The 24621-nt window shown below is 58.9% G+C and overlaps 1 long non-coding RNA gene across 2 annotated transcripts; it reads right to left on the bottom strand.

The window, feature by feature from the left end:
- Positions 1-430: 430 nt before the first annotated feature.
- LOC308657645 lies at positions 431-8135 on the bottom strand. 2 transcript variants are annotated; one of them, XR_014024029.1, is made up of 3 exons: positions 6319-8135; positions 1725-1903; positions 431-1021 (listed from the first exon to the last, which is right to left on the bottom strand). It is a non-coding gene; the product is annotated as an uncharacterized lncRNA (long non-coding RNA). The 2 variants fall into 2 exon arrangements; XR_014024030.1 differs by having other exon boundaries at positions 431-730.
- Positions 8136-24621: the final 16486 nt, after the last annotated feature.

The following is a 24621-nucleotide window of genomic DNA, read 5'->3' as shown; positions in this document are numbered from 1 at the left end:
TCGGGAGAAGTCGCGGCTCTCACCAGGGTCAAGAGGTGGCTGCAGAGTTTGACAGTGGTGAGGACAACGCAGAGGACCAGGCAGATGAGAAGAGCTGGGGTGTCGGCCCCGGTCCTCACCAGGCTCTCAGGTGAGGGCACCCGGGTCGGCGCTGAGTGTCTGCTCACTTGCTCCACCATTTATACTAAATTTTGGGGTTTCTGACCCCCCTTTCAGTCCCCATGAGCCACTGCTGGATTTCTCAGTGACGTCATTTGTCCTGAGGTGAAAGCCTCTGGTCTGGTGGCCCCCACCCTGATTTTCTTGCTTTTCGCGAGGGCGACATGCCGGAGGCTTCACTCTGAGCTGGTCAGGGTGGGCAGACAAGCCGAGGGCCACACTGGGGGGCTCCGTGGGTGGGCCTGGGGAGACTGCAGTTTCAAACTGGAGCTTTAACATGGAGCTGCTTAGGCTCAGGCCCAAGGCCATCCTTGCCCACTCCCAGAACCTCAGCTTGGGGAGTTAGGGGCCCCTCTCGAGGTGCCTGAGTCTGGCCTTAACAACAGGGAAATCCTAGGAGACAACGTAGGCCATTACTGGTGGTCTCCCATCTGGACTCTGGGGTCCAGGTTAGTTACTGTAATAAAGCCTTGGTCAGCAGATTAAAAATGCTGGAGGGTTTTCATTCTTTTCTTGGAAGATTTCCTGGAGCCTTTCATCACTGATAGCCCAGGGGCTGCCTCTCCAAGTCCTGCCGTGAGGCAAGTAAGGAATCGGTTTCTACCCGTTACTCCTCCAGCGAATCACAATCCCAGTGGGGGTCAGGGACTGCCTCAGTGCCCATCAGGTGGGCAGGGGAGGTCTGACGCACCCATCAGCAGGATCTCCAGCTTGCTCCCAAACTCGCCTGCGCTCCTTGGGCAGGAGGGTGTTAGACAAGGTCATAGGGACATCGTGGAAGGTCAGATCATTGGGTCAGATACTGAATCTCTTTGATCTATGTGGTGGGGCTTGAAGTATAGGACCCAGGCTGCTTTTCTATCTGTGAAAGATCGGACAAAGGGAAAGGCACAGGAACCCGGATTACCCCCGACCCCAGCCACCTGCATTCAGGACACAGAGATGCGGGTGGGGCAGCGGCAGCCCATGAGTGTGTGGCAGGAGGAGAGAAGGGACTAGGGGACGAGGGGACAGTTGCTGCAGTGGCTTCATTAAAAAGAGAACTGTGGTGTGTCGGGGGCTCATCCCCTGGGTCAAAGGAGGAGGAGTCCTGGGTAGGGTCTTCTGTCCCTTTGGAAGCAGGCGCAAGGGGGGTGAGAGCTGAGAGGACTCGCGTGGGAGAGCGGGAGTTAGAGAAGGGCTTAGAACGCAGAGAGGAGAAGCCTGAACGTACGATCTCTCTTTCCACTTTCCTGAACGCTCCCAAGAGGTGAAAGGACCCCTGATAGTATAGGACCTGGAGTGCCGTTAAGTGGCCATTGAGAGTCCAAAGGATATCGAGGCCAGACCTGGTTGCACAAGTGGATAAGTTTTGGGGGCTTTAGGTCCAGGTGAGAGAGCTCAAAACCCAGGACCCAAATCAAAGCCCACCTATAGACCCAGTCGACAGTAGGGACCAGCCGTAGCTGTGAAGGCTGTGGCTGGGGGTGCCCCGGACCACACGGTAACCCTGGGAGTGTAGGACGATGGATGGTCACTTCCCAGGACCCGTAGGGCTTTTAGGTCAACCAGAGACAGGGTCTTACCTGGAATGTCCGGTGGTGGGTGCAGAGAGGGCGATCGGCAGAATGGAGGGCCTGGTCCCATGATGGAATCCAGATGGGGGCCCAGGGACTCTTGGTGGCCCCTAAAGAGGGGAGCGGGCACACGGGGAACCCGATCCCGGGTCTTAGCACCAATGAAGGGAAAGTGAGGAACCGGGAGACTGTGAGCGAGAAATGAAAGATGGAGACCAGGCAGAGAGGCACGCGGTTATCTGTCAGAGCTGACAAATCAAGGCCACCTCTCCCCAGACGGAGAGAGGCACCATGGGCTGGGGGCTTGGGACTTCTATGGGGAAGCCTCAGGGATCAGAGCCGGGTGGGTCCTAAAGCCGGTGGTTAAGGTGGGGTTGGTACTGGGGGTGGGGAGCCTTTCTCAGAAAGGACCTCGGATGGGAAAGCAGAACTTTCTCTTAAGATGGCATCTGTCACTTAGGATGGCCATCCAGATGCTAAGCAGGGACCTTACAAGGATGAAGAGCTAGTTTCCACCCTGCCTGAGGGAACCCCCTGGTACAGGCCATGGAGCAAGGAGATGGATGGGTTTTGAGAAGTGTGGGAGGCGGGAGCGACGGCAGGGGCCTTCTGTTACTGTAACAAATACCCAAAATGATCAATTTACAAAGAGGAAAGGTTTGCTTTGGCTCCCCGTTTAGGAGGTTTCAGTCCATGTCCGACTGGGGGCACTGCTTTGGGCCTGTGGGAGGAGGAGCATGTGGCAGGGAATGCCTGTCCACCTCATGGCCAGGAACCAAAGGGGAAAGAGGAGCTCAGCGTCCACAGTCCCCTTCAAGGGCACGGCCCCAAGGACCTGGAGATCTTCCCCCAGGACCCAGCTCTTCAAGGGACACTGCCTCCCAGCCCACCAGGCTGAAGACCAAGCCAGCAACGACAGGCCTTCAGGGGACATGTTAGCATTTTGTCACAGCCATCAAATGCCCAACAAGAGCAACTTAGAGGAGGGAAGTTCTGGGTTCAGGGTTTCGAGGTTCGGCCCCCAGTGGGCCGACTCCATTGCTCTGGGCAGGTGGGGGAGCATCCTGGAGGAAGGGCCAGGCAGAGAAGGGCCGCTCTGTCAAGGTGGCCCACCTCCTCCTGCCATGCCCGACGGCCTGCTGTCGCCCCAGGTCCCAAGGAGGATGGACCAGCGAGGTCATAGCGCTCGCCCTCTGGCCACTTCACCTCTGAGCACTCCTGCGCTGACACAGGAGCTTTCTGGGGACACCTTACATTCAAACCGTAGCAGGATTCTCCGGAGAAAGGCACCAACAGGACACACAGGAACACACACTTTTGTTTTTATTTTATATTTTTATTTTTTTTAAAGAGAAAATTTTTTAATATTTATTTTTTTAGTTCTCGGCGGACACAACATCTTTGTTGGTATGTGGTGCTGAGGATCGAACCCGGGCCGCACGCATGCCAGGCGAGCGCGCTACCACTTGAGCCACACACTTTTGTTTTTAAATGTGTGGTTTTTTTTTTTTTCCAGAATTGTCAGGGCTGTAGGAATGGGCTGCTTTCCACAGTATCCAGCCGCTGTCCTTCCAGAAATGGAAATCCTCAGCCCAGTTTATAATGATGGACTTTTCTGCTTATTTGTTTATTTATTTTGTACTGGGAATTGAACCCGAGGGCACTCACCCCCTGAGCCACGTCCCCAGCCCTTTTTATATTTTATTTGGAGATGGGTCTCGCTGAGTTTCTTAGGGCCTGCTGAGTTGCTGGGGCTGGCCTTGAACTTGTGATCTTCCTGCCTCAGCCTCCAGAGCATCTGGGCGGCACCAGCTGCTTCACTGGTTTTTATTGGGCATTTTCTGTTCTCGCTTTGTCTCCCCCTGGTGGCCGGAGTGAGCAAGGTCCTCCGCTTGCTCATCTTGTCCGGAGCCCAAGGCCAGCTCTAGTCGGCCGTGTTATCTGGGAGATGCTCTAGCGTAGTACATACATGGACATACCATGACCTTGGGGACTACGGGTGCTTTTTAAAATTATGGCTCCGAGGGCCCCCAGGACCCTGGTTCTGAACGTCTGACTCATGCAGCGGAGCTCCACTCCTGTGGAGCATGCCGGTGCCCAGGGGTCCTCATGTGAGGTGACCCTGTGAGTTCACCACATGTGGGGACACCACGTGTGGTCAATTCAGCCCCCTGTCCATGTCACCTGCCGCCCTGAAGTCCCTGTGAGCCTGCGACTGGGACTCTTGGGGTGGAGCCAGCAGAGGGCTGGAGAGGACGCAAGGCCAGCCAGGAGCTGGCGCCACCCGGGCCAGCCTCCGTGACAAACGTGAAGAGCTGATAAGCCCCGGATGACTCCCCGCAGCTCCTGACTTGGCGAACCTCGCTGAGCAGAGCTGGGATCGGTGACCTCAAAAACCGACAGGCCGAGCTGATAAGCCCCGGCTCACGCACGTCGGCACCTTCCTGGCGATTTGGACGCCGCCTCGTTCTCATTCCGTTCTCTCTCTCCATCGCTGTCTCTCTCTCTCACATTCCTTTGGTGCCCCCCTGACAAGTGTCTCAGAAACTGACACAAACTGCAAGAGGCCACAAAACCTTCACCTCTGATCCGCATGAAGCCAGCCGCCTTCGTCTGACCACAGTTAACCCAAACGCGAACCCTGGCGGGGCTGGCACTCCCAACAGAAACAGAGTCCCAGCCCTGTGCGTGCACATTCCAAAGATCCTGCCTTGGCTGAGGACTCCTCCACTCGCAGGAGGGTCTTGTTGGAAGCAGGTCTCCAGGGGCTGGTCAGGGGGCCTTTCCCAGGGGCCACAGGGCGGTGTGTGGAAAGCTGAGCTTTAATGATTTATCAAGTCAAAGCACTTGCAGGGTAGAAGGGCCACCCTTCACCACCCAGGAGTGCAGAGGTGATTCTGTCGGCCTTGTGGATTATGAAGGTGGATTATTAGGAGCTTAAGGTTTTCAGCACTGGGAACTTGGCCTGGAGCCGGCGGGATGGAGGGGAGGAGGGGCTGGGCCACCCGCATCCACAGGGGCAGGTTCACTTCTGTGTGTGCCGAGGCTGAGCCTGGGATTCCCTGAGAAATCAGCCATCGGGGTGAATCTGTTGGGGCTCAAGTTGTCCCCTGGGGGGGTGTGGGATACTCATGGGCGTGTTGTTCAATGATGCGAATCGGATGCTTCATGGGGGAGGGGCAGCCAGGGATGAGGAGGGCACCGCGTACCCCACATCTTTCCTGTACTCGGACTTGCTTATTCTGTTGACAGCCCTGGTGCTGATTTAATTGTCAGCTTGGTCAGGCTCCAACCGTGTGGTCAAACACCAAAATAGACATGGAGACCAAAGGTACAGAATAGAGGACACAGAGACAGACCACATAAATATGGTTATCAGCATACTATAGTGACACAGCCACATCAATGTTTATAGCAGCTCAATTCACAATAGCTAGATTATGGAACCAACCTAGGTGTCCCTCAATAGATGAATGGATACAGAAAATGTGGTACATATACTCAATGGAATATTACTCAGCTTTAAAGAAGAGTGAAATTATGGAATTTACCAGTAAATGGTTGGAGTTGGAGAATATCATGCTAAGTGAAATAAGCCAATCCCACGAAGCCAAAGGCCGAATGTTTTCTCTAATATGTGGATGTTAATTCACAATAAGTTGGTGGGCACGAGGGAAGAATAGCGTTACCTTAGATTAGATAGAGGGAAGTGATGGGAGGGGAGGGGAGGGGATGTGGGGATAGGAAAGACAGTAGAATGAAACAGACATTATTACTGTATGGATATATGTGACTGCATAACCAATGTGGTTCTACAACATGTACACTCAGAAAAATGAGAAATCATATCCCATCTATGCATGATATATCAAAGTACATAAATGCATTCTACTGTCATGTATAACTAATTAAAACAAATTAAAAAATTAACAGACAAACAAAAAAAAAACCCCACCAGTTTGGTTGTAGTGAAGGTATTTTTTGATCGTGATTAACCTTTACATCAAGAGACTTTGGGTAAAGCGGGTTACCTCCACCTAAGGGTGGGCCCGATCTAATCAGCTGAAGGGCTTAAGAGAAACGTCTGAAGTTCCCTGAGGAGGAAGGATTTGGGTTGCCCGAGCACCTCTAAACTCAAGACTGCAACAAGAACTATTCCTGGCTTTCCAGCCTGTGGCCTGCCCGGCAGATTTCGGATTCACTAGCCCGCATCATTGTGTAAGCCGAATCCTTAAAATCAATCTCTTTCTAAACACCATGATTATGCTTCTGTGTCCCTGCCCCTGCCCAACACAACCACATCCCTAGTTTATAGATGAAGAAGCAGCTGGGATCTGCACCCAGAATCTCAGCCCGTCATGGTGAGCAGCTGGGAAGCTTCACCCCACCAGCTGGGGGTGGGGGGGCAGTCCCACCCGGCGCCCTCAGGCACCCTGAGCCAGAGCCCACTTGTGTTCCCAGGGCAGGACCCGCTAATCTGCCAGCTGACTCCTAGAGGCCAAATCCCCCACTAAGTGCCTGCAGGCTGGGCTGGCCAGGATCTCAAGCCTGGTGGCGGCCAAAGCCTCCCGGAGTAGCCAGCTCCAAGCCAGTCACCTCTCACCTCCAGGGCAGGGCGTAGAGGGCGGCTCGGAGACTGCCCCAGCAGACCCATCCTGCAGCTGATATTCCAGGATACTTCTCAGCGGAGGCTTCTCTCAAACTCACACGACTCTCAGCAGCTCCTCCTGGTCAGGGGCCAGCGACTTCCTTCACCAAATACTTGTGAAACGCTTACTGCCCCAGTCTGGATGGCCGCGTGGTAAATCACCCCGAAGTGTGGAGGCCTGCGACACGGCAGTCCACACCCCTGGTCCCGTGGTCCCCATGGCTCTGGGCACACGGCTGGGTCCCATCTCAGGGCCCCGTCGCCCCCCCCCCCAGCTGCACGCAGCCCCTCCAGAGGTGGCTGAGCTATCTTGTGACATGGAGACGTGGAGACCCGGGAGAAAGGCTTCTGTGACCTCGATGCCCAAGGCCACTGCCTCCACAGGCTACCCTCTAGGCACAAGTCACACAGGGTGGCTGATGTCCCGGGGCAGGAGAGCTGGGCTCCACTTATAGATATAAGGAGAGTGGAGGGGCTGTGGGTCGTCCCCGCTGGCCCTGGGTCACACAGAACAGCAGGAAACAGCGGCCTCTTCCCCTCCGGGACCCGCTCTCCCTGCCCCTGCTTCCTGCCTGGGCAGCTGACCCCCAGGGGCCACACCCACGGGCCGTCTGCCCTCAGGCTGCCGTGGGCAAGTACTGGAACTCAGAACTGGGGAGGAATTCAGCCATCCGTTTATCTTCCTACCCCAGCCTCTGCTGGGGGGCTGCCCAGTGTCCCCCACTCCAGGGAAGCCAGAGCTCCCGTGGGCCAGGCTAGCCCTGCTCCAAGCAGCTCCCTGTCCCCCTCCCCACAATGTCCCGGCCCTTGCACTTGGAGGTAGAAATGGCTCCCACTATCCTAGGCCTTGATTCTGGGCATCTTGCCAGGACCTCCGTGCCTTGTCTTTGTGCCAGGACTTAGAGTAGAGTGACAGGTGCTTAAAGGGAGGAATGTGCCAGAAGGGTGGGGCCTTGCCCTGGCTGGCGGGCAGGCATGACCAGAACCGCTCGCCAGACGGAGGAGGGCCACCGAGGAGGGCCGCGGAGGGCCAGGGCCCGCACAGGACTGAAGGAGGGGGGGTTCAGGACACTCTGGGAAGAGCAAATGGTTGGGCACTTGTCAGCGAGCCTCAGGCCACATTGCCTGAACTTTGTCATGTGAGGGATAAGAAAGAAAGTCATCAGTAGGATTTGATAGAAGGGCAGGGTGTCCCAGGGGGTGACCTTAGAATTATCATTACCAGGTTCCTAACTGAGGAGGTGCTTAATGTCTGTGAACCTCAGTTTTCTTTTCAGCAAGATGGACACATCACCTCCTGGGCTGGTGAGGACTGCATTAGGAAACTTCCAGACTCAAAATACCCCACAACACAACTAAGGTCGGCTTGGAGAGTAAGGAGCTTTAACGTGTCATAAGAATCTGGAGTCGGGAGATGAATTCACAGCTCAGAGGGGCAGGCTCTAGGTCTGGTTCTCTAATCCATCACCTTTAAGTTCAGCCTCACACAAAGACTCAGGGCAATGAGCAAAATGTAGACAAGTTCGTTGCAGAATGTGAAGTGAGTGGCCTCAAGCCCAGTTTCCCAGAGGGCTCATTTCCCTCTGAAACTCCGTGAGCCAGTCCTCACTGTCTGCCTTCCTACCCACATTGCAGTCTTGTGAGCTCCCAGGAGAACTGCCGTGAAGCTCTGCTCAGGACATCCCAAGTCCTCCCCATCCTGTGTCTCCAAACCTTTCCCAAGTCCTCCTGCAGACCAGCGCCAAACCTTGTGAACCACCTGGTCGGGTTCATCACAGGAGCCCACTCGTGGTACCCATTTCTGTGTTAGCTTCTGTTGCTGCAACCAAAGAACAACTTAGAAAAGGAAAAGCTCACTCTGGGCTCTTGGTTTCAGAGGTTCAGTTCACGATGGGCCAACTCCATGGCTCTCGGCTTGAGAGGAGGCAGCATACCATGATGGAAGCCGGTAGCGGAGGACAGCTGCTCGGCTACCGGGGGCCGGGAAGCAGGGACAGATGGAGAAGCCTGGGACAAGACATAATCCCCAGGACACACTCCCAGGGACCCCACCTGCCTACTATACCACCTCAGGGGGTGCACCTGGTCAGTCTGCCATCGTGGGAAGGTGGCCCTGCAGGGTGGGCCCTGGCCAGCGGGCTGTGGGCGGGGGCTGGCAGGGCCCGGGCTCTGCCTGTCTTCTCCATGGTCCTGTGTCTCTGTGTCATCTGTGTGTTGGCCTTCAGGCAGGAGCTTGACACTGTGACCTGGCTCTTGCTTCTGTCCCTTGACCCTTCCCTCCCTCCCTCCCTAACCTATAGCCTGTGAGATCGAGTGAGCAGCTCAACATAAAAACCTTCACTAGCCAGGGGCGACGGGGGTTGAGGACAGTGGGCAGCACACTGTGGGGCCAGGCCTCGGGGCAGAGGGGACAGAGGGCCCAGGAGGCCTGCAAGGGACTCGGCTGGGACTCCGGAGGGCCGGGCCAGGTGGGTTCAGCGCCTGCCTTCCCGTCAGGGCCTGACTGTAAGCCAAGACGTGTGACTGCCCATTTGTAAAAATAGACCAGCCGCCATGGCAGCCTCCCGACACTGGGCCACCCTGGTCCCTGGCAAGAGAGCCCGGTGCTTGGCCACCCATGCACGCAGGAACTGCAGCCCAGAGCAGGTACAGGGCCTGCCCAAGGTCACAGAGCTGGGGGGACCCTGACTCCCAGCAGGCACCCTGCACAGCACCTTGGATCCCCATGGGCCCTGAGCCTGGACCAAAGGTGACCCAGCCCTGGCCTCTCTAGGCCAAAGCAGACATACTGCTTGGCCGTCTCCACACTTCAGAGAGCTCCTGCAGGCTGGGTGGGGCCTGGGCTCTGCCGGGGAAGGTCCTTAACTGTAGCAGTAATAGCAGCCGCTCCCACGTGGGCCTGGGCTCTACACACAGCACCTCCTTCACCTTTACAACAGCCCGTGAAGCAGGAGCTAGTATTGCATCCATTTCAGAGACGAGGAGACTGAGGATCAGAGAGGTTGACCAACTTGCCCAAAGTTGCAGAGCGTGAAGCTTGGCGGAGCCGGCAGTGCAGGCCAGGCCGTCTGACTCCAAGTGAACTAACAGATGAAAAGTGGGTGAAGTTGTCCCCCAGCACAGTAGGAAGCTGCTGCTGGCACTTGACTCACACAGTCCCATACCCTAGAATTCCACGACCAGGGGACCGTGGTGCTGGGAGCCTAGGCCTCCCGCTCCCAGAGAGTGACCTTGGGGAAGCCTGTCTCCTCGTTCATCCCCAGGTGAACGGACCCCAGGGCTGTCAGGGGTCGGGTCGGGGGTCCAAGGCAGAGAAGAGAGCAGCCGGGAGGGCACCTTCCACACGCGTTTTCTTAGTCAAGACAGGTTTCAAAGGTTCCAAGATCATTCCAAGCACCGCCTGGGGCTCCCGGCGCTCTCCAGGGGGGTCTCCAGGGGGCTCTCCAGGGGGGTCTCCAGGGGGGCTCTCCAGGGGGGTCTCCAGGGGGGTCTCCAGGGGGGGCTCCTAGGGATCTCCAGGGGGGGCTCTCCATGGGGGTCTTCAGGGGGGCTCTCCAGAGGAGTCTCCAGAGGAGTCTCCAGGGGGGTCTCCAGGGGGGCTCTCTAGGGGGCCCTCCAGGGGGGCTCCAGGGGGGGCTCCTAGGGCTCTCCAGGGGGTGGGCTGTGTCTCCAGCTGGAGGGCATGAAGGTCCAGGCCGCCTCACAAGGACGCACTGGCTGCCCTTGGACTGGGGACCTGGCACAGCCACTTGCTGTTGGCGGTAACTGTGTCCCAGGAGGCAGGTGCTGCCAGAGAGGGACAGGTGGCAGAGGGGACGAGGTTGGTTCCAGGGCTCAGGCTGAGTCATCCCTTGGGGCCAGAAGCCGGGCCCACCCAGGGGGTGAGAGGGCAGGGAGGGGCTGCACCTCTCCTCTCTGTGGCCCCGGGGGTCTGAGGCTGGCCCAGCGCCTCCCATCCTGCAGGACCCTTGAGCAAAACTCCTCACTTCTCAGCCTCCTCCCCTCCCGAATCCCGAATCCCGGCCCCAGGTCCCCAGCTCTGGTGGCCCTGGCACCCAGGACGCTGCAGCTCCAGGACATCCTGGGCGAGGCCCCGGGGCCAGGCTGTGGCCAGTCGCTTCCTGCCCAGAAAGCTGGCTGGGAGCCGCCTAGGCGGTGAGGCGCAGCCACGGGAGCCGGTGGCCCATAGTAGCTGGGTCCCAGCAGTGACTGGCCTCACCATGGGGCCTCCTCATCTGTAGAAAGGGCACGTGCCATGGCAGCTCCGAGGTGGCCATGGGGCTCCGCTGACTCGGCCTGAGCGGGGACAGTGTGGAGCGGGACTCGGGGAAGGGAGAGTGCCGTGGGCAGCGTGTGTGGCCTTGGCCTCGCCTGCCCAGCGCTCCCAGGACGGTATCAGCAAGTGTCGGGTTCACTGTCACTGCACAGCTGCGGGCAGCCGTCCAGCTTAGTGTCCCACGGTGGCCAGCGCTGGCCCTCTGCGGCAGTCCTACGGCTCTGGACGTGGCAGTGCCAAGGCGTGCCCAGGACTGAGCTACAGCAGGGCCACCCCCGTGCCCACAGGCAGGCGCAGGCTGGCTGCTGGCGGAGGCCTTGGCGCCTGGCCGTGGGAACCTCCCGTGGGAACCTGCCCTGCCGCTGGCTTCCCCCAGCGGGGACCTGGGAGTCCCTCAAGACCAGCCTCGCTCCCCTGCTGCCACCACAGGCCTCTGCCCAGTGCCCGGGAGGCCAGGATCTCAGGGGACCCTCTGGGAGATCGGCTGTGCCTGCTGAGCTCAGGTGACTTAGATATGGCTGGGGGTCCCCTGGGCTTCGTGTGTTGGAATTCACCCCATCGAGGGACATTAAGAGGGCGGGAGTCGACCCAGCGTGGTGTCCAAGGGGCCTTTGGAAGGGGACAGGATTACATGAGGTCGTCCGGTGGAGCCCCGCGATTGAATCCTGGTGGCTAATACAGACAGCCATGTCCCACCTCAGGACTGGTAAGCAAGAAGGCCATCGCCAGATGTGGCCGCTCGACCTTGGACTTCTGCAACTGGGAGCCAGAATAAACCTCCTTTCTTTATAAAGTGGCCTGCTGGGTATTTCGTGACAGTCACACCAAGCGGACCAGTGCAGGCAGTAAGGAGATCAGCCGTCCTTGCTGTCAAGGCCCAGCGTGACCGGGTGTCCGGGGGCTGTGCCTGGGCCTTGGGTGTAAGATGAAGAGAAGCAGGAAACACCTGGGACTCGCCGGAACCAGGGGGCGACACGGCGTGCTCAGGGAAGGCTCTGCCAGGAGGAGGCCCAGGGCGGGCAGGGTGGGCGGGCGAGGAGGGGGCGTCCCAGTGGGAACAGCGTCCTCGGAGTCCCACAGCTGGCTTCCCGGGGCCTCCGCTCTGCGCCTCCCTCTTTGCCTGTCTCCTCATCACAGCGCAGGGTCCTGGGGTGCCAGCTCCCCGGGGCTGGGGGTGTAGGGAGCCCTGGGAGTGTGGCCAAGCGGCACCTGGCACCGAGGCGCAGGCCTGAGTGTCACTGGCTGAATTCAGCAGAGGTGGGGAGGCGTCAGACTGGCCGCGCTGGCCACCTGGGGCCTTAGGTGGGCTGGGGCTCCAGTGGCCGCTCCCCTGGCTCCACAGCGCCACCCAGTGGGGGTGGACTCATCAGCCAAGCGCTAGGGTGGAGCAGGCAGGGGATCTGGACCTGTGCAGGGTGTCAGGGAGGGACGCGGGGACCTGGGAGGGCTGCGCCAGGAGGGCAGAGGCCTGAGGGGCAGCTGGCAGCTCGTGGCCCTCCAGGCAGCAGAGACCTGGGGACCTCTGGGGACACAGGTCTTGACTGGGTTGGATAAGCACAAGACTGAGGCCCCTTCAGCATCCCTCCCTTAGAGCAGCTGTTATGGAGTACCTACTGTATGCAGGCGCCACACACACGCACATCATTCAAACCTCACAGTAACCTAACAAGGTTCGTATTAAATCTTCCATTTTTCCATGACAATCTTGGGGTTTAGTAATTTGCCTAAAGTCACACAGTAGGAGAGGGTCCCAATTTCATCAAATTAACTAATATAAAGTACTTATTCCAGTGGCTGGCACATAGTAGGCACTCAATGCATGCTAGGCACCTTTGATTTGGTTTGGTTTTGGATTGAACCAGGGCTGCTTAACCACTGAGCCACATCCCCAGTCCCTTTTATTTTTAAATTTTGAGATAGGGTCTTGCTAAGTTGCTTAGGGCCCTGGAAAGTTGCTGAGGCTAGCCTCAAACTTGCAGTCCTCCTGCCTCAGCCTCCCAAGCTGTTGGGATTACAGGCAGGAACCACTGTGCCCAGCCACACCACTGTTTTTATCACCAACTAGATCCATCTGGTAGAGCCCTGGCCCTTTGGAGATCTTTCTTATCCTTCGTCTCACTTTCTATGGTTTCAGTTACCCACCTAAAACTGGTCTGAAAATATTAAGTGGAAAATTCCAGAAATGAACAGGTTTCAAAATGCACATCATTCTGAAATTTCACTGCCCGGCTTTGTCCTGCTGAGGGTGCACATCATCCCTTTTCCCATGTATCCACACTGTATGCACTACCCTCTCTTCAGCCACTTAGTAAACATCTCAGTGACTAGGTTACCTGCCATGGTATTACAGTGCTGTGCTCACGTAACCCTCATTTAACTTGATTATGCTGCCAAGCACAAGAGTAGACACACTGGCAACTTTATGACAGCATATTGTTATAATTGATCTACTTTATCATTAGATATTATTGTTAATCTCTTACTTTACCCAATTTGTAAGTTAAACTTTATCCTGGGTATGTAAACATTAGAAGAAACAATTCACATGGCGTCTGGCACTCTCCACAGTTTCCGGCCTCCTGGGACCGTCCCCTGCGGATGAGGAGGTGTGTCTGTGCCGGTCCACTTCTCTGGCTGGGCTCTGGTTGGCCCGTGGCTCCCAAGCACAGGTCCCATCCTGCGTAGGCTCCGAGCTCACTGTCAGAGGTGATTTGTTGAATGAATGAACAACCCGTGGAGCCCCTGAGAGGCAGGAGCTGTAATTGTCTCTCAGAATCAGGGGATCTCTCCCGCCAAGCATGTCCCTAAGGGTCCCAGATTTCTCTGTGGAGGACCTCGGTCCTCACTGCAGCCGGGCTGTCTGCTGCCAGCCTCCTGGTCCCCTCCTGGTAACTGGCCCGTAATCCTCCTGCTGTCCCGGCCTCCAGGCCAAATCCCAGGGCCTCACCTCCAGGCGGACTCCTCCGAGAGCTCACTAGCTCTGGCCTCCGAGAGCCTGGACGGGCACGTGGTCCCCCGCTCTGGGCCTCGTTTTCTTCAACGCCCAAAGAGGAGGGCTTTTTGGTCACTTTTAGCTCAGTGTCGTTAGTGGGCTGCAAGGACCAGCTGAAGGCAGGTAGGACTTGGTCTTGGGGACTCTCCAGAGTCTTTGGGCCCCAGAGACTTTCCCGGGGGAACTGGCGTGTCTCCTCAAGGCCACTAGATGGCGCCAGCGGGTCACCCATCTCCCTGAGGCTGCCCGGGAATCCCAGCTCTGGGGTGAGCTGACCACACCTCCCTCCTCCCAGCAGGAGGCCCCTGGCAGAGGCCGTCAAAGGTGAGCCCGAGATTCCAAGCCAGGCCTTCTTCTAGGGGGTGCCCTGTGCCTCTCTGGGTGAGCTCTGGGTGTGGTTTGGGACCTCTGTGACCTCCGTAAAGCAGGGTATCCAGAGTCTTCCCCAGAGGAGTCGGGGAGACTGAACCAGATGGGGCACAAGCACCCCTCTGCTGCCTCCTGGCACTGTGAAGCTCAGGGAGCGCCATCTGTCTCTAGGGTCAGCAGTGACACGCCTCGAGGGCTCCTTGGGCAAGAGTCTTGGGCAGGATGCCCAGAGCTCTGGTTTGCCTTTGACTGTTGTGTTGCTGTGTGGCCTTTGGCAAGTTACTTCCTGTCTCTGGTCCTCTGCTTGACCTCAACCAGCTTTGAAAGTCTGCGAGCGCCTTCGAGAAACAAAGTCTTGGGAGCCAAGCGGACTCGGGCGTGACCCCTGCTCATTTCTCTTCCCAGATGTGTGACCTGGGCCTCTCTGGGCTTCGAGGGGTAATCACCAAATTCTTTGTGTGATTATTTGCTGTAAACCTGTCTTCTTGTTTCTCTGGTAAGTTCCTCGAGGGCCATCGTGGGCTGGTGTCCGTGGCTACCTCGTGAACTCCACCCTCAGCCTGGGCCCAGGCCTCATGCTCAGAGCCGCAGGACTCCCCTCCTGTCCACGCTGTACCCAGAATGCCCCCCGCCTTCTCGCCCGCAACCCTGGCTTCCATCTCTCAGGATGGACAGGGCACCTGAGGACCAGAGAAGTTGGATCCCTGCCAAGGTCACACAGCCACTAAGTGCAGAAGCTGGGAACGAAATAGCCCCCCACAGTGGGGCAGCCGCTGAGAGACCCGGAGGGGACCCCAACGTCCTGACACCCCAAGTTGCCCATGAGTGGTGGACCTCACTACTGTGCAGATGGGAGGGAGCCGAACTTGAGCCAGGACATCACCCTCCCGTCTGCCTGGGGCCTGGGATCATCACAGCACCTTGTTTATGGCACTGGGGACTGAGCCCAGGGTGCTCCGTCACTGAGTCCCCGGCCCTGTACACATTTTTAAGAATTCTGAGACAGGCTCCCACCTGCTGGCCTGGAGCTTGCGGTCCCCCTGCCTTGGTTTCCTGAGTCGCTAGGATGACAGGCATGTGGCACGTGCTGTGCAGGTCCCTTTAAGAGGCTATCAGAAGTGTCAGAAGAGAGGGGACGGCAGAACAGGCCACGTGTGGGAGTGACAGCCATATCCATCTTGGAAAGGCCAGGACGACCCGGCCAGCTGACATCTCAGCCCAGCGAGCCTGATTTTGGACTTTGGGGCTTCAGAGCTGTGGATAACAAGTACATGCTTTTTTATTTTTATTTATTTATTTATTTGTTTATTTATTTATTTATTTATTTATTTATTTATTTATTTATTTTGGTGCCGCAGATTGAACCCAGGGCAGGTGCGCCACAGCCCAGCCCTTTTTATTTTATTTTATTTTTTTCAATTTGAAGACAGGGCCTTGCTAAGTTGCTTAGGACCTCGCTAAGTTGCTGAGGCTGGCCTCAAACTTGCCATCCTCCTGCCTCAGCCTCCCCATCCCTGGGATCACAGGCCCGGCAAGCGCATGCTATTTTAAGCTACCAAGTGTGTAGCCGTGGGCTGCCGCAGCCACGGGAAACTCAGACACGGTCAGAAAGCTCCTGGCAGCATCTTCCCAGTGCCGCCCCCTCCCTCCTCCCGCTAGGACAGAAGGACAGTGGAGAGGGACTTCTAGGATCTCCCAGCTCCGCTAGCCCAGGCCAGACACAGACAGTGACCTGCCTCCATCTCGCAGGGGAGTCGGGGACGGGGGCATCTTCTGGGCAGGTCCCTGAGCTGCTTGGTCTGTTCTTCTGGCCTCCAGCGCTGGGCAGCTTGGTGAAGCTGTCTAGTGGGAACCCATTTTCCAGGTGAGGAAGCTGAGGCTGCACCCCCAGGCCCCAGCCTCCAGCCGCCTTCTTGGAAAGGCCCTCCCCTCCCCCCTGTTTATCCAGCAGACAGGGGCCAGCAGGGTCTGGGAAAGCCACGCCGGAGCCCAGTCCAGCTGCAGCAGGGGATGGGAGGGCAGCTCCTCAGTGACCTTCAGCCTGGGAAAACTCTGAGCCCTTCCGGTCCCCGCCCGGCGGCAGCCCCATCCCCACAGCTGCGAGAAATTCCCAGGGGGCGGGGGCGGGGAGGGGGCAGCGTCCAGTGGAGCTGAGAGGGGGAGGGGCCTAGGCTGGAGGGGTGGATCCCCGACCCCACTGGTCCCTGGGGTGATCCTGGATCACCGGAAGCCCGGGCTCTGGGCTTGTCTGAGGACCGCCTGCCCAGGCTTCCCGGGGCCCCGCTCGGCCTCCTGTGAGGGTCCACAACCAGTGGCCTCCTTGACCACACAGCAGCCCGGCCAAGACAAGACCGCTGTCGTCCCAGTTTACAGGCAAAGAAACCGAGGCCCAGAGAGAAGAGAGGACTGGCCAAGGTCAAGGTCCTGCAGAGGCCACGCTGGACTCTGCTTACTACTCGCGAGCTCTCAGGGGAGACTCTGGACCTGACTCCAGCACGTTCTAGTCCCAGCCGTGCTGGAGGTCATTGAGCAAATCCCCTCTCTGAGCCCCCACTGGCTCATCTGCAAACTAGAAGACACCTGTGTCTGTCCCATGGGGCACCACACGGAGCCAATGAGGGAGCCCTGTGCCCAGCACTGGGTCATGCCCACTTACAAAATACACTAGGGAGCGTGTTAGAAACTCACAGGTGCAGGGCCTGGGGGTGGCAACTTAAACAGGCTATGCAGGAGGTGCAGGAGTGGCCACATGTGTCCCTGCGAAGGAGTAAGCCAGCAAGGTGGGGGCTGCCTGGCTTGCCGGAGCAACACCAGAGTGAGTGTACCCTGGGTCAGAGTTAGTGGCACTGCGGTGGCATTAGGAGAAACCTGAGAGGGGGTGGGGTGCTGCGGCCTGGGTGGACCTCAGCTCTCACTGGAGTGGAGTGGGGGTCGCTGCAGGGTGTCCTCACTGCCAACCAAACCCTCTAGCTTGAGTAGCCCCCCAGGCCCCGGGAGAGGGAACGCCCTCCGCACCCCCCAGCCCTGCCCCCCTCCCAATGCTCCGGGAAACCCGAGAATCAGATGTTGTAAGGTGGCACCCAGGGACCCTTGAGGTGACTGGCTGCTTCACAGAGGAGGACAGGGGCTGGAGAGGGGGCTGGGGCAGGTCCTCCCTGGTGGTGAACAGGACGTTTTGTTCTTCTGGGTCACATCCAGGGAGTCCCCAGGGGAGTGCTCTGGGTGGCCCTTTGCTAAAGGCCTCTCCAATAGAGGGTCCTCCTCCACTGTGCGGGGACACTAAGTGGCACAGACGCTCCCTGGACCCGGGCTCCCTCCAGGCTGCCCTCCCACCGGCTCCGCCAGCCTCTTCCGCTGTCCTCCCGGCCGCTCGGCCCAGCCTCCTGCCAGACGCAGTCACAGAGACACCTCAGAGCTCAGCCTGGGAACCAGAGCCTCCGCGGGTGGGCGACACCGATGCCACCAAGTCCAGAGGGTGCCTTTCTGCCCGCCCCTCGCCTGCGGTCCCCCTCTAATCTGCACAGTGAACTGTCTCCGACTGATGAACAAGAAGGCGGGGGAACAACTTCCAATGGACAGTGGTCAGCTGCTTAACTCTAAGAGCAACTGTCCTTGTGCAAATGTGGACGCCAGGGCTCTGCGGCCACCGCCCGCCCTGTCCCGTGCTGCTCTACCTAGCGCTGCTGAGCGCCCACCCCTTCCCAGGCCCGGCCACCGTCCAGGGCAACTGTCCTCCACACAGGTGGCGGTCTCAGTCGTGGGCCTGGGGTCGCAGCGGCGCTGTCGCCTGCCAGGACCCAGGCTCCTTCCCTCCTCCCCCGGTGTCCTCAGGGAGACCTGGCGGAGAGCACCCGGCGCCGCTCTGACCCGGCCTTGGCCTTGGCCTTGGACGCTCCGCCCTGCGCAGACCGGCTCCCACCCTCCACTCCCGACCAGTCTGGGGTGAGAGCGTGCCTCGTGGGCGTGGCCCTGGGGACCCCGCTTCTCATTGGCGTCAGGGACAAGCAGCGCCAGGAGCCAGGAGCAGGGGGGCCTTGGGAGGAAGAGTCACGTCCATGCGGCCAGCCTGCCCCCGACCTGGCGCCTGGGTTTGCTCATCTGGGCGACCCGTGGACACCCCCACCAGCCCTCCCCTCCCCCTTCCTGGCGGGACCCACAGGGTGGGACTGAGCCCCGGTTCCAGCGGGCTCGGGGTGGGGGCTCAGAAGCGGGAACCTGGACTCTACGGAGGTCTGTGCTGACCTTCCACCAAAGGGCCCTTCGCCGCCCGCAGCCCAGGACCTTGTCACCCACACGGTAAAGGTCAGGACTGATGGAGGCTGCCAGGCACGGCCCACACCTTATCTCACTTATCACTCACTCCTCGGAGTTCTCAGGCAGGCCAGGCAGCGCCCACCTTGCTGGCTTACTCCTTCGCAGGGACACATGTGGCCACTCCAGCAGGGCCTGCACAGCCTGTTTAAGTTGCCACCCCTCCGCAGACAGGAGGCCAGATAGTGGCTGAGCTCAGGGATTCTGGAGCCCCGTTGTATTGGCTCAAACCCAGGCTTACTACTTCCAAAGCTGTGTGACCTTGGGCAGGTGACCAACCACTCTGTGTCTTGGTTTCTAAATCAGGGTAGCAATAGTACCTGCTTCTTGGGGTTACATGGGGGACTGAACACAGTCACAGAGACTGTCACCCAGAACCATGCCAGTCACTGAGTAATGCTCAATAAATGCCATCTCTGAAAGTTGTGAAGAAATGGAGGCTCAGAGAGGTAAAGGAACTCGTCTGGGGTCCACCAGCCAGGAGATTCTAACCCAGGTGCTCTGGCATGGGAGCCCTTGTGTGGAACAGACGCAATGCTGCTCTAAAGGACGGTGACCTGGCTACGCCCTCAGCCGATCTGGCACACAAGGGCCTGGATTCCACTGTGGTCTGAGCCAGAGGATGCGGGAGGCTGCTCTGGCTGACCTCCGAGGTCCGCTGCCATTGCTGAGGCTGGAGGCTTCTCCCTGGGAGCCCCCGCCGTGGGGCTGCTGACCCAGGCGCTGAGGTAGCAGCACGTGCACATGCAAGCCCTTGAACATGTGCAGAGCCCTGCCCCCCGCCTCCCACAGGGTGCGGCTCCCAGGGCTCCCTGCACAGCCCCTGGGGGAGGTGCCCCCGCAGGCTCTGCTCCCTGAGGTGCATGTGACAGGCGGGTGGCGTGGGAGGGAGGAGGAGCCCAGCTCAGGGCTGAGTGACAGCCTTCCCTCGCGAGGAGCTGGGCTGCGCCCCAGGCACCCGGGGCCTTGAAGGCGGACAAGAGACCGCTGCTGGGCCACCCTCCGGCTTGGCGAGCCTGGGCCAGCTTCATCCCTGGGCCTCGCTCCGCTGGTCCATCCAGTGTGGACAACGGCCCTGACCCTGGGGACGCCTTGGCCCGTGGTGAGGTCACACAGAAAGAGCACGCGTGTGCCACCTCTGGCCTCGGGACACCCTCAGTTCCCGCCCAGCCTCCATCCCCTCGGGGCTGAGACGGGAAGGGATACCCTTGGGCATCCTGGCAGGGCAGGAGTTCAGCCGCGTCGGGGGCTGGAGGCTGCACTGGGCAGGTGAAGGGACCCCAGGTTCCCGACATCGGGACCCCTGCTCGGGACAATGTGCCGGGTGACCCTGCAGGCGGAGTGGACGGCCCCTCACCCACGCCAGGCCTCGGCCTGCCCTTGATCCTGGGTCCCCTCCCGAGCCTGCTGCTGGCTATAGCAGCTGCCCCTGGGTGAGGTCTCCACCCCCAGGGCTGACAGGCAAAGCTGAGGCCATGGCTGGAGCAGGCCCCCCCCCCCCCCCCCCCGCTGCTCCCTCCTCAGACCCGTGGGCACCTCCCGTGTGCCAGACCTGGTGCTGGGGATGCGCAGTGGACCGACCGCGCCTTGCGGGTTCCAGAGGGGACCGGCAGGCCGAGCATCCAGCCCTCATCTGAAAACGTGAAATCCAAAATGCCCCAAAGTCTGAGGCCTCCTGAGCACCGACCGAGGTCGCCTGACTTCGTGTGACGTTTTGCCATCGAGATGCAGATGTGGGTTGAGAGTGTGGTGTAGAGTCCCTTCAGGCTCCGTGTCCAAGGTGCATGTGCCACAAAAATGAATTGAAAGCCTAGATTTGGGTCCCCTCCCTGAGACGGTTCCTTATAAATCTGCCAGTGTTCCAAAATCTGAAAAAATCTGAAATCCCAAACACCTCCGGCCTCGAGCACTTGCAGTAGGGGGTCCTCGGGCTGTGACGGGGACTCGTGGACATTCCAAGGAAATGACGATGGCGTGATCGAGGGGCCCGCGGGCTGCAGGCTGGGGGGGTCCTCTTCCAGGGTAAGCCCTGGAGCAGAGCCCTAAAAGCACTGAGGTGGAGCCCCACGGACCCCAGGCAGGGCACTCCCGGCAGAGGGCAGGGTGGGGGCAGACCTCTTGGTGTGTTCAAGAATCTGCAAGGACTGGGGAGTATGGCGAGCCGGGAGGTGAGGCCAGACGAGGAAAGGTGGGGTGCAGGGAGGTGACACAGAACTTGGTAAGGAATCCTGGGCTTCCAGGGAGCAGGAAAGAAGGAAGCTGGGCCCAGGTTTGCCTCACTGAGTCCCCTGTCCCCCGAGGACAGCAGGCACCTCACCTCAGCCATGGACAGAACACACCTGAGATTCCCAGGCAGAGAGTCACCTGGCCCAGCCCACTGTGTCCCCACAGCCCACGTGGTGGATGGAGAAGTTGAGGCTCAGAGAGGCAAAGCGACACCACCCCACGGCCCCCAAATCCCGAGGTGACTCCCACGCTGGCACACGGTGGCGCTTTTTCAAAATGATGTTTGTGAAAATTAGGCTCAGTCAAGATAGCCAAGACAGGACGGTGGGGATGCTCGGGCTGCCTGCGAGCCAGATCAAAGGCTCCGCTGCTGCCAAGGCCCTTCTCGTGGATGCAGTAAGCATGCTTCAACCCCAGAAATCACCCGGCCTCGCTCAGGGTATGCCACGAGTGGCTCTTTGAATCTGAGCCGAGGAGGGCTTTGGGGTGTGCTGCTGATGGGGGCCTACTCACATCCAACCCCGAGTGGAATACCTTAGATTTCCAGGAAACAGGGCTGGGTCCTTTCCTCTCAGCGGCCGTGGCGGAGAAGGAACACCATTGATGTTTACTAAAGAGAAGGATCTTCCTGAGGTGACCCTCTGAATGCACGGGTAGGTGGGCACACGTGGAGCCAGGAGGAGTAGGATTTTCAGGGGGGGCATCACAAGGAGAAAGGACTGCTGAAAAGTTAGCAGAAGAAATGTTTTGTACTCTGTGTGAAATGCCCACTCCCCCTCCCAGAGTTGGTCCAGTCACATGAAAGTTAGAAGGATTCTGCATTAGTCAGTTTTCATCAGGTTGTGCTGCATAACAAGCATCCCCTGGTCTTTTTCTTGCGGTGATTTTGCCATCTCTTTGTTGCTGGTGTTGCAGCCGGGTGAGCAGCTGCGGCAACTCCCGTCCAGGCTGTGGTCAGGTCCAGGGCTGCCCAGGCGTTTCTTCTGCCAGGATCCAGCCTAAGGAGTGGCTCTTACCTTGTAGGGCCCATTCTCGTAGCAGAGAGCAGGGATGCGAGTAGGATGGGGTGCGTCTGACAGCCTTCCCTGGAGGCAGTTGCACAGCCTCTTAGGCCCACGTTTTGGGGAGAAATCAAGTCACATGGCCAAGCCCAACTTCCTGGTACGGTGCAGCTCACTACCGTGTTGGAGAACGGCGGGCTGAGTGGATTTTAAACCAGTCTCACGAGACTCTGGGGATTTCCAGAGCCTCTCGGACCCCGGTGGGCCACAGTGAGTGGGCGGCAGGAAGTTCAAGAGGCCAGGGCTCCACGACTCCCACTGTCAGCACCCCACCCCGCTTCATCTGCTGGGTCCCCCGGAAGTCTTCCTAAAGCTGCTGAGGAAACGTTGCATTAAAAATAAACAAATCAATGGTCTAAAATGCCTCCCGCGACACAGGAAGACCAAGGCCTCCGGAGGGAGATCAGGAAGCAGATGGGTGGCCGAGCCCGGAACGTGACCTGCAGGCGCCTCTCCCTACGGCCGCCTGGGCCATCGGCTCTCGAGACATCAACGTTGGCATCCCAGGAAAGACACGGATCGTAGATTTTAAAAGCCCGTATAGAGTTGCCCTCCATCTCCACGGGGGATTGCCTCCCAGACCCCTCCCCATGGGTCCCCAAGTCCCCTGATGCTGCAATGCCTTATATAACACGGTGCTGTATTTACAGAGGACCCACCCAGTCTTCTCGCACACTCCAGATCATCTCTAGATCACAGTTAATACAGCGGTTAGGGGATGGTCGCAAGAAACAATAACCTGTGCCTTCAGAGCAGGTGTGCTTTGCCCCTAATAGCTCCCATCTTCCTTGTAGGCAGGTGGAGTGTGTGTACACACAGAGTGTGGCAGGGGCTAGGGAGAATTAAAAAACAGAGGGGAGGAATAAATAGTCCCAGAGGGGTTATTTGGGATGGAGCAGCTAAAAAGTCCTCTTTGAATAGGTGAGATTGAAGCAAAGACTTGGACAAAGCAAGAGAGAAAGCCATGTGTATGTCTGGAAGCAGAGACGGTGGGGAAAGCAGGTGAAACGGTCCTGAGGTTGCTGGAACCCGGTGAGTTGAAGGCACAGCAAGGTTTGAGCTGGAGTATCTAGAGGCCGGTTTGTGGCTGAGGAACTGGGGAGAAGATGATCTGCTTGGCATTCTGGGAGGAACCGAGGGCGGAGAGACTCAAGGAAGAGGCTCTTGCCTGTGCGCCGGCAGGTGGTGGGTGGCTCAGAGAGACTGGGTCTGTTTTCAGCATTTGGCTGGAATGATCCATCCCAGCACTGACTGCTTCACAGAAGGCGGACTCTCCGAGAAGGCAGGACAGTGGGCGTCCATCCCCAGGACACCCACCATCTGCAGCAGCAGGCAGGAAGCGGGCGGCCGGTCCTCCCAGGGACTCTGGCTGGTCTGCTGGGAGATGAATGAGCCCAGGGCGGCCTCTCTGAGAACTCCTGGGGTGACAGTCGGGACCGCAGTTCCACCACACCCAGGGCTGGCACAGGTGCCACAGAACTCCTCCCCCACACCTCCCTGTCCCCCCGTCGCCCTGTCCCCCTCTTCCTTTGGCAGATTGGACGAGGTCCTTGAAGGGTGGCCCTCTCCCTGAGTTTAACTCTACTGTCACCTCCCCAGGAAGCCTTCCAGGTGTCCCCACTTGGACTTCACCTGTGACGCACCCCAGTGGCCCTCAGCAGGACTGTGGCGTACCCCTGTTGCTGCACAGCAGGCCCCAACGGTCCTGGGGCCCCTTGCCTGCACCCACCCAGGGCAGGGGCTGGGGCTGGGGCTGAAGCTGCTTCGGGGCTCTTGTTCGGACCTCCCCTCGGGCTTGGGGTCCTTGGTGTTTTCTGGGAGGGAAATCAAGGGCCCAGAGTGGGGTTTTGTTTTTGTAGAAGGAAAGAAAATGACCAGGCGACCTCCTGCGGGTCCCTGGGGGCTGGGCCCTGGGGAGGAGGGGGCCGAGGAAGAGCTGCCGGCCAGAGTGGGCCAACCCAGCTCTCAGGGAGTGACCAGGCCAGGGTGACCAGCGGGGTCCGGTGCAAGCTCTTCTGTTTGATACCTGGGGACTGTGGCCTTGAGAGGAGGGGACACCCAGGCCTAGACCCCCAGCTCGGCTGCTCCTGGGTTCCCGATGCGGACAGCGAGGGTCAATGGCCCTTGTTGTTTTAAGGCACTAAGTTTCAGGACAGCTTGTTATGCAGCTGGGGGACCGATCAGCTCATCAGCTTCGTCCTGCCAAGTAGACTTCCCAGACCCTTGGCAGCTCCTCAACATCACTCCGATCCCCAAAGACTGGAGAGTCACCCTTGTGTTGGCTTCAGGAAAGGCTGGTCTCTTGAGAGTTTGAAGTTTGGAGGGAGATGGTGGGGACACAGCGGGAGCCGTGAGAGGGACAGACATGGACACAGCCAGAAGAGGGGTTGAGAGGACCAGCCTTGGGCTGAAGGCTCGGTGGAGGCTGGCCTCTGTGGCCCACTAGCCCTGACTCCCACCAGAACAGCCTCCACGGGCGGCAGGCTCCTTATCTGTCCTAGGGTTGACCGACAGGGCCACGTGAGGGGGACAGTCTGTCCCCCGACTGTAGCAGCTAGAAGGAGTTTTCTAAATTGCAAATCTGATCTCGTCTCTCCTGCGCTTGAAACCGATCGGCGCCTGGTGATGCTCAGATCAGGTGGAGTCCCCGGCCTGCGCGTCGCTGGGACCTGGCCCTGCCTGGCCGGCGCCTCCTTCACCCGGTGTTAACCTCGCAGCCACCCTTGGGTTGCTCGAAGGGGCCAGGGCTGCCTCTTGCCTCGGGTCCTGTGGCTGGCACCGGCTCTTCCCACCTCCCACCTGCAGGCCCCGCCTCCCACCTGCTGGCTCCGCCTCCTTCTGCCTCAGCTGGGCCGGGCACCACCCTCCTTGCTGCAGGTGCTCTCCGTGGTCCTCATCACCTCCTCTAGTTCCCGGGTGTTTGCAGGATAAATTGGGATGCACGCCCCCATTCCACTCCGACTTCAGGAGCTCTGGGGGCCTGGGGACTCGGGCCAGCCACGCCTCACAGGGCCAAGGGTGGT

The sequence above is a fragment of the Spermophilus citellus genome (genome assembly GCF_964194105.1).
Source record: "Spermophilus citellus genome assembly, chromosome: 10".
NCBI classification, from domain to species: domain Eukaryota; kingdom Metazoa; phylum Chordata; class Mammalia; order Rodentia; family Sciuridae; genus Spermophilus; species Spermophilus citellus.
The sequence above is the reverse complement of the archived record's forward strand: the minus strand, read 5'-3'. Positions and strand labels throughout refer to the sequence as shown.